This window comes from Strigops habroptila, chromosome 4 (genome assembly GCF_004027225.2).
Source record: "Strigops habroptila isolate Jane chromosome 4, bStrHab1.2.pri, whole genome shotgun sequence".
In the NCBI taxonomy this organism is placed as follows: domain Eukaryota; kingdom Metazoa; phylum Chordata; class Aves; order Psittaciformes; family Psittacidae; genus Strigops; species Strigops habroptila.
In genome coordinates, this window is record NC_046358.1 from 32,035,946 (window position 1) to 32,046,238 (window position 10,293).

A 10,293-nucleotide genomic window follows, 5' to 3' on the forward strand; every position below is an offset into this window, starting at 1 on the left:
TATCTGTTTCAAATAAGATATGGCACCATCTATTTTATTTATTAAATACTTCTACAAAAGGCTTAAGAGGTATAAATACTTTGGAGAGCAACCAACGCTAATTATTGATTACAACTGGCACATAGTTAAATAAGGAAACATTTTCAATGAACACTGGCAGAAGCACTGTTTGTTTTAGCACTGTAACACACAGTTCAGAAACCCTTTCAGGCTTGTGAAAAGTTTTATTTTTAATTCTTTATTTTTTCTTTTTCCTTCTGCACAAGCAGGATGGCAATACTTCATTAATTCAAGCAGAAAATAAAGTTTGCCTTCTAGACTCACAGAGATAATGATCTGTCTTTGCCTATCAAGAAGTCATGTCCAGGTAACTTTTTTCTCTCTAGTAACAGTAAGTGTACAGAGCAATTAAGGGTTGTTAAGAAGTTAGAGGGAATAATAATTCCCTCTAAACCACATATTTCTGTAATAACATTGGCAGGAGTATACCTGAGAGAACTGAGTAAGGATGAAATGGAAATATTATGTCAGTTCCACAGAACATCTGCTAGAAGTTTTGTGACAGAACTTTCAAAAAATACAAATTTGACATTATGGACAAGATTTCTGAAAATTAATTCTAGTTTAGGACTTCACTCTGGTGAAATCAAGGAATGTCTGTAATTGGTGAAAGGAGATGCAGTCAAACTGGAGAATTTTTCTGGGGAATGTAGTTGAGCTGATGGCAGTCAATGGACTCAGTTGTAGTAGCATATGCCTTTCGTTTTAAGATCTGTCATAACAGACAGATAAGTGATGTCCCTCTTGTATCTTCTACACAGCAAACTTTAAAGAAAAAAACCTGCAAGGAGAGGTTAAGTGGTTTCTGTAACATGAAAACAAGCAAAGGTATTTTATTAAATTAGAACCAAACTGGATTTCTAAATTTTTTGTTATCAACACCAAAACAAATCTCTTTTTTATAAATAGACTTTTGACAATATATTACCAATTGAATTTATATACCAGACAGACTTCCTTTCAATACCTTATCATCTGTTTCCCATTACCCTATGTTTTGTCACATGTGCCTTGCGTGTCTATTTTGCACATTTTTATTTTACAAGTTTGCAATTGGGTTTACACCATACAGGTGGATCTATGTTAAGAACTGTGGGCACAGCACTGTTTTAGACAAAAAATTTCAGGATTCTTAATTGTAATCTGTTCAAGGCAAATGTCCATTATAAATATTATTTGATTCCAGTAACCCAAAGAACCCATATTAATTGATGCTTTTAGTGCTGTGTTGCAGAAAGACCAAGGAGGAGAGGAATGTTTTCCCAGACTGGCAGAGGATGAATGGCTGGAGCATTCAGGTATCATAGGTTCTTGCCCATTTTATGCCTAACAGCACTTATGTCTAATCACCACTTCCTAACAGTTACCATGCATTGAAGATGAACAAATATTGGTAGTGATTTCTTTTCTAGGGTTCAGTGCTAAGGAGAAAAGCTGAACCAAGCATATTAGTAAAATATAACTTTATAACTGCATTATAGACAGAAAAGTGCATATGTAGATTCCTAACTAAGTCTACACTTTCTGCTTTCAACAAATTGAGCAGAAGAAATACACTTACGATGAGTGGAAATTAGAACATGCTAGGAATATTTTAATGTATTATTGAATTATATTTATACCAGAAAGTTCAGACTAATGGTCGGAAATTCTGGAAAACTTGTGTCAATTTTTAAGGTTTGTTCACACTAATTCTGTACATCATATGTATATATGACGTAAAAAATCACAGAATATGTCTGAGGAATGTGCTTCCTTATTATGAAACTGGATCTAAGAACTTGGGACTCTTGAAAACCTGTGTTTATTTATACAATAGGAAAATACACAAACTTACTTATATTATGAAGAATTTTCTTCTTAAAACAATTAACAGAGTCTTATAACTGAATAATTAACAAACTTACTAATATTAATAGTCTCAATAGCTCACTAATATATGGCAAGAGAACGTTTTGAATTACCAACACAAATTTCTTACTGCCATTGCCATTGTCCTCCATTTATTGTTAACCACTGACGTAAACATAACAGTAGATGAATCACTGTCAACACACCTGTGTGTATGTCACTTGATTTAACTCCACTGGCATCAGCTGAGTCAGACTGATTTACCTCAATTGCAAATTTGCCCTGTGGTTCGTATTTCAGACACCGTTTTGCTTACCAAATATGAAAAGAAACATTTGACCTTTTGAGAAAACGTGACATGCAAACAACAGCTATCTTCATGAGTGGGATACAAAGAGTATTTAGGTAATCAGCAAAGGAGCAATTCTTTCCAAAAAGGTATAAATTAAGTCTATTTGCTGGAATGTTGCTCAATTCCTGCCCCTTACTTTTGCATTGGCTGCATAATCCTTACCACATGTTGCCACTAAGTACTGTATTCCTTCACCTGTTTAGAGCCTTTGCATGGGTGAAAATAGTCACAAAGAAACAAGCACATACTTGCAATTCGAACAGAAAACCCCACAGCATTTAGGTGTATGTGAATCTCATTTCATTCCAATGAGATATTTTCTGCAAGTATCCGTTCACTTTCCCAATATGATTTACAGACCAACCACAAAATCACCACCTATCGAATACAGCCAGCAAGTACAAGTTTCCTTAAAACAGAGTAAGTATTTTCACAACGCCAGCCATGAATTTGGAATAACGCCAACAAAACACCACTGGGTGCCTTAAACCTCTTAAAAGAGAAATATGTTATCCATTAAACTGTCCTATGATTATCTGTATTACATCTTAAAAAAATACTGATATGTTCCTAGGGATGAAGTTTACTGAACTCCAAACAACACATTATCCAAAGTTCAAGCAACCAAGGAGATACTAAGCAGACATTTGGTCAAAGATACTGAATATTGTACTTCCGTGCATTTCTAAACTCATATCATAAATGGTCTCCGCTAATAAAATGAGCATGAGGAAGATATTGTTTGCTTATCTTCTGCAGTCTGAGAAAATACTTAGGCTGAAGTTAAAGCCTGATGGATTGAAAATTTTTATCTCCCAGTGAATTTCACAGCTTCGTAATATCTTTGTCCATTTGTGAACACCATATTCTGCAAAAAAAAGAAATTAAAGTCAACCCAAAAACATGCATAAAACTTCAAATATACTTCATTTATGCATGTTTTAAATATTGCAATCAACTATAACTCAAAGCTACATACCACTTTTAGATGATTATTTTATATTCAATGACTTCATGTTGAGTATCACAAAAATTTTGGTAATAAAAAAATCCTTATCAGTTGAAAATGTTTTGAAGAAAGAATGAAATACTGCTGAGCATTATATTTTCCACTATCCAGTAAACTGATCCTGTATAAATTAGCTGCATTAGCTTTCCTTGGATTAGAATCTCGACTGCAGGAAATTTAAAATATCAACCAAAACTAAGAGAGCTATCTCAGTAGATGATGTCCTTATTATTAAACTGCTCCTACATTTGAGTCACTATTCAAGTTCAAAAGAATCAACTAATGAGGTCTTTTTTTTCTTTAATAGTTTCTTTCCAGTCAGCTAACTGGGGGACAGGTGGTGGCCGAGATGTAATTTCTGCAGAAATTATAAGAGTTAGTCACTTAACATGGGATTTCAAAATTCTCTTCTTTTTGGAAACCAGAGCAATTGCATGTTGTCCAACATGCAGAGCTGGTGCCATTGTCTGGAAGTTAGCAGTCTCTTTTCCTCCAGAGTGTTGGTTTACTCTTCACTAATCCAAACAAGTTGAGTGGCAAAAGCTGTAAATATAACCTCTTAGGTGTGACCTTGAAGAAGTAACTCAATTGACTCAATTTTATATTTATTCAGCCTTGATGCACTTGTAGCATCATTTGTTATATGAGCTTTTCAGGTTTCTCAGCCAACTTAGTGCGTTTCATTTTAATGCTTTTCTCCTGTCTTTATTTCCATACATCTTCATCACCAGCACTCCAGTTCAAGCTGCTGCTGAAGGGTTAAGCAGGAGATATTTTTTAAATGTAAACTCAGACAAATGTTAGCACAGAGCAGCTACTGGAAGTACAGAGATAGAAGGCCATTAAGTGGCCTAATTAAATTAATCAGAAATAATGGACTGTCTTGAGGAGGAATAATATAAACACATAACACTAATCTCACAAGCCCGAATACAATAATTTGAGACTCCAAGACTCATTGATTTAATACAGTATTTAGTGATAGAGGAAGTGTTTAGAAGAGATCAGAATGACTTCTCTTGTGTGATAAAATTTATAACTCTCTGATTCAAAGTCTTACTGTAACGTTTTAAAATAATTCACAATTAGAGTTTCCTTTTGACATTGATACCAGTTAGAAAGGTTTTCGCAATGTATTCTTAATAGGCTGTTAATACCAGGACAAGATTAAGGGATTTGTCCTATAATTCAGAGGTGCATGTAGCTGCTGCTAAAATGAATGAACAGATCTACTCATATTGATCACTGTAGAACACGTTCTTTGACGTTCACGCCCATCTTTCCATATGCCATTTAGGAAAAACTAACTGCATGGGCTGACAGTTTTTAACTTGTCTAATTCTTTTTCTAATCTTTCTCATATCTATCTGGTTTTCATTTTGTGACTGTAATGGAAATGTATGTCCCCTTTTCCCTTTATTTTGTACCTCAGTTTTCAAATATCAATATTAAAAAAAAAAAAAAAAAAAAGAATTTAGGGGCTTTGTTTTGTTGTTGTTCTTGTGGTTGTGTGGTTTATTCTCGTGTTTTTTGGGTTTTAGGTTCTTTGGGGGGGGGGGGCTGGGGGAGGAGGGCTGTTGTGGGCTGTTTTGGGCACGGTTGTTGGTTTTTTTTTTTAAGAAAAAAACCAACCAACCCACCCCCCAAAAAAAGAATACAAACCAACCCCACAAGAACAACAAAACAAACCCTGAAACAAAACACATTCTGCTAGAATATCTGTCCTACTCTATTTTGTCTTTGTTGAGATATTTGGTCCTGTATGTCTAATACATTATACGTGCTTGACGATACTGTTAGCAAGAAAATTTTAGCTGTACGAATCTTGTAAAACATACTCAGTTCTTAGACTTTACATCAGTGTACTTCAGAAAAATAATGCCAATTAACTAGATTACTTTTACCTTATTATATGACTGTGTAAATCCGCTTGGTTCAGAATTAATTTTAATTCAGTTTATCTTAGTTTACCCAGGAAGTAGATTATGTTAAATGAGATTTAGGTCACATTAATTTTTAGGGAGAGTATTCACATAATTGTTTATATGGTTGAACTAATGCAATTTAAATTGACACTTTTAGAACATTTACATTATTTTTTCCCATGCCCTCATGTAGATTTACCTTTCCTCTTCTTCCAAGTCTGTTCTTTCAAAAGTTCCTGGTGTCTCTTGTATGCCTATAGGACTGGGCAGAATTCATTGCATTTCTGCTAGGCTATTTTATAAGCCTATCTGTTCCTGCTTGTACCCACTTATTATGAAACAAATACTTGATATAAGTACAGGATCTCTCTTCGTTATGGGTTATTTCTGTTCCTTTATGAAGACTCACTGTTACTAGGGCATTTGTAAAGGAACAATTACAGCCTTTAGGATATTGCAGGCTGGCAGATGTCATGTTCTTGTCATTTAAGAGTCTGAGCCTATTTAAGATTGTCGAGAAGAAAAGTCATTGCTGATACTATAACTTTGTCCTTGATGCTCTTCATAAAATTCTAAAAATCATTTGCTGACAGAAATCATGCTAATGTGGGTGTACTATATTTTCTTCATAAATGCAGGTCAGCTCAATGGTGTATTGGCTAAACCATGCCCTCTTTAACATAGAACATTGGCAGAGACCTCTCAGATCATCAGGTTCACCCATGGTATCACAGGCACTAAAGTTAGATGAGCTGTTTGTCCCCACAATTCCTAGCAGGAGGTTCAGAAACTCAGATAGATATCTTCTAATACCCTGCCTAAAGATATTGATGAACAGATAATGTGCCTTTTGTACTGTTTTTTGTGGATTATACATCTCTTGATCCTAAGATAATTAATGGAACATCATCCCTGATTAACCTACATTTTACTGCAGTAAACCAGGGTCACAAATTTTCCCTTAAGTGAGATTATGACTACAATAGCCAGTCTAAGCATATGTACCAGTTTTATTTCATCTTTTCCTATTCATTCAAAAAAATGAAGATTTTCTGTAAGCTATTTAAAAAAATTATTACTACCCTGTCTTTACTGATACATAGCATTTGCCTTGCTCTAGGATCAAGGTGTCTCTTTTTCTTAAATGTCTATGAGCACAAACCTCTTCATAAAAGAAACTAAAACTAATTTTATCTTGCATTCCACAGGCTTGTGGTGGCTTGGTGCTCAATCCAGACAAAAGTACAAAAGAAATTACGAAACTTCTTTATATTGCTAACTACATAGTTATTGATCAGAGTCTGACCCTAAATATTTCCTAAATTCAGGTCAGGCATGAAGCAATCTCCAAATAGTTGTATAGTTCTGAGGTATAAGATGCAATGCAAAAGGGTAGTCTAGCAATGAAGCAAAGAAATAGATTAGCCAGATCCTTTTTTCTCATGCATTTTTGGTACTGATTCATAGAATCATAGAATAGTCATGGTTGCAAAGGACCTTTAGATCATCTAGTTCCAACCCCCCTGCCATGAGCAGGGACACCTCGCACTAAACCATGTCGCCCAAGGCTCTGTCCGACCTGGCCTTGAACACTGCCAGGGATGGAGCATTCACAACTTCCTTGGGCAATCCATTCCAGTGCCACACCACCCTCACTGTAAAGAACTTCTTCCTTATATCTAATCTAAACTTCCCCTCTTTAAGTTTGAACCCGTTACCCCTTGTCCTACCACTACAGTCCCTAAGGAAGAGTCCCTCCCCAGCATCCTTATAGGCTCCCTTCAGATGCTGGAAGGCTGCTATGAGGTCTCCATGCAGCCTTCTCTTCTCCAGGCTGAACAGCCCCAACTTTCTCAGCCTGTCTTCATACGGGAGGTGCTCCAGCCCCCTTATCATCCTCGTGGCCCTCCTCTGGACTTGCTCCAACAGCTCCATGTCCTTTTTATGTTGAGGACACCAGAATGGTACACAATACTCCAAGTGAGGTCTCACGAGAGCAGAGTAGAGGGGCAGGATCACCTCCTTTGACCTGCTGGTCACGCTTCTCTTGATGCAGCCCAGGATACGGTTGACTTTCTGGGCTGCAAGCGCACACTGCTGGCTCATGTTAAGCTTCTCATCAACCCACACCCCCAAGTCCTTCTCCGCAGGGCTGCTCTAAATCTCTTCTCTGCCCAACCTGTAGCTGTGCTTGGGATTGCCCCGACCCAGGGGTAGGACCTTGCACTTGGCTTGGTTAAAATTCATAAGGTTGGCATCGGCACACCTCACAAGGGTGTCAAGGTCCCTCTGGATGGCATCCCTTCCCTCCAGTGTATCAACCGAACCACGCAGCTTGGTGTCATTGGCAAACTTGCTGAGGGCACACTCAATCCCACTGTCCATGTCGCCGACAAAGATGTTGAACAGGACCAGTCCCAACACCGATCCCTGAGGGACACCACTCATGAATGTAAAATTCTGGGAAAACAATGTAGGGGTTTATCCAAAAAAGAGTTATGGAAAGAATTCACATTAGCTACTTGTGAAATAAGTATTTATTCTATTAAAAACTTTCTGTGTAATAAAACAGCAGTAATTTACATTACTAACCCATACTGAAAACAGGCACTTGCAATGTTCCTTACCTGTTACTTTAAAGAAACATTGCAAAAGCTAGGAGGTCTAAAATTTTATATAAATGTACTTGCAAACTTCATTTAAACCGCTTGCACACAAGCAAAAATAATCAATATTTGCTAAAGAATAATTCTGATGCTCTTTGGGAGAAAAATAAAACAAAATAAATATACAAAATACGAAATTAACAGCCTCATTCTGCTGTTTCAACCCGCATTATTAAAGGAGCTTAGCTTAACCTCCACAAGAAACACCATAAATAAGAAGTGCATAATGCACTTCTTGAGAATGAAAAAAGTTTCATATGGGACACAAGCTCAGCCCAACACAGGAAAGTCAAATTACGCCACTGGAAGAGGAAATCCTTTTTACAGCAAACATTCCTATCATACCAGTTCAGGATCCTGTAACAGCAAAATTGTACAGCAGAAGGTTTTGTTGGCACAAGTGTCAAATCCTTATGGATAGTATGATATTATGGTTACTTTGGTTTATATCAGAAATGGGCTTCAGATCAGGAAAAAAAATCAAACCAAAACAAGACAAAAAAAAAACCCAAACAAAAAAACCCACCAACACCCAAACACACATACATTCATCCCATGTTTTATTTACTTTCTTCCATTCAAATTTAGCTACTCTGGTATTACCCTGAGTTATTGTCGTGGTTTGAGCCCAGCCGGTAACTCAGAACCACACAGCCGCTCGCTCACTCCCCCCCCCCCCTTCTTCCTCCCCCCGCTCCCGGAGGGATGGGGAGGAGAATGGGAAGAATGCAACTCCCACGGGTTGAGATAAGAGCAGTCCCGCAACTAAGGTATAATACAAAACCACTACTGCTACCACCAATGATAATAACGATTAGTGAAATAACAAGGGGAGACGATACAATTGCTCACCACCCGCCGACCGATACCCAGCCCCACCCGAGCAGTGATCTGGGCCTTCCGGGTAACTCCCCCCGGTTTATACACTGGGCATGACGTGCTGTGGTATGGAATACCCCTTTGGCTAGTTTGGGTCAGGTGTCCTGTCTCTGCTTCCTCCCGGCTTCCCCTCCTCCCTGGCAAAGCATGAGACTGAGAAAGTCCTTGGTTAGAATAAACATTACTTAGCAACAACTAAAAACATCGGTGTTATCAGCGTTGTTCCCAGGCTGAAAGTTAAAAAACACAGCACTGCACCAGCTACTAAGCAGGAGAAAAAATGACTGCTATAGCTGAACCCAGGACAGTATCCACCCCTTATTCCATACCATTCACGTCATGCTCAGATCCCACATCTCTCAGCACACCATCACCCCTGTCCCATATATACACATATATATACACCCACACCCACACACAGAGAAAGATATCGTTCCCTAGTCCATGGACCAATCCCTGTAAAATTGCTGAACTCATCCAGTCCATGATGTCAGGCTCCATCTCTTGTAATAGTCTTTCAGGGCAGGAGGGACGGTACATAGTGTTGGGTTGTTGCCTGCTGATGATACCGCCAAACTCATCTGGTCACTGCTGAGCTCGTCTGGTTTCCTCAAAATTCATTCTTTGTTGAGGTGATGATCGGAGGGAAGTCAGGGTCAATGGCTGGTGACCTGAAGATATCTAGCTGGTGGGCTATAAAAGTGTTATAGAGCAGGCAACAGCGTACAATTGAGTTCATTGGCTGTTTTCCCCCAAAATCAAATCCCCTTGAGGTACACATCGGACTTCCCCATCTTCCCGCATTACCCACCAAGTATATCCAGGTCCCTGAGCAAAAGCAACACCACGAGTGGGTTTGCCTTTACCTGAAGCAGGAATAACCCAGACTGTCTTCCCCAACAAATTCTTTATGTGCACCACAGGAACTTTATCCCCCTCTACAGTACGTAAAAGTTCTGATTGGGCTGGGCCAGCCCTGTTGGCAGATCCCCTACTGTTGACCAACCAGGTGGCTTTTGGTAAATGTGTATCCCAGTGTTTGAAAGTCCCACCACCCATTGCTCTCAGTGTAGTTTTTAACAGCCCATTGTACCGTTCGATTTTCCCAGAGGCTGGTGCATGGTAGGGGATGTGATATACCCACTCAATGCCATGCTCTTTGGCCCAAGTGTCTATGAGGTTGTTCCGGAAATGAGTCCCATTGTCTGACTCAATTCTCTCTGGGGTGCCGTGTTGCCACAAGACTTGTTTCTCAAGGCCCAGGATAGTGTTCCGGGCAGTGGCATGGGACACAGCGTATGTTTCCAGCCAGCCGGTGGTTGCTTCCACCATGGTAAGCACATAGCGCTTGCCCTGGCGGGTTGGTGGGAGTGTGATATAGTCAATCTGCCAGGCCTCCCCATATTTGTACTTCAGCCATCGTCCTCCATACCAGAGAGGCTTTAACCGCTTGGCTTGCTTAATTGCAGCACATGTTTCACATTCGTGAATAACCTGGGCAATAGTGTCCATCGTTAAGTCCACCCCTCGATCACGAGCCCATCTATATGT

General features: G+C 38.9%; 1 long non-coding RNA gene across 1 annotated transcript; it reads left to right on the forward strand.

Annotated features, from left to right (window-relative positions):
• The first annotated feature begins 282 nt into the window (after window positions 1–282).
• On the forward strand, window positions 283–2,969 carry LOC115606674. Its single transcript, XR_003990963.1, has 4 exons — window positions 283–367; window positions 1,282–1,358; window positions 2,622–2,683; window positions 2,838–2,969. It is a non-coding gene; the product is annotated as an uncharacterized LOC115606674 (long non-coding RNA).
• Window positions 2,970–10,293: the final 7,324 nt, after the last annotated feature.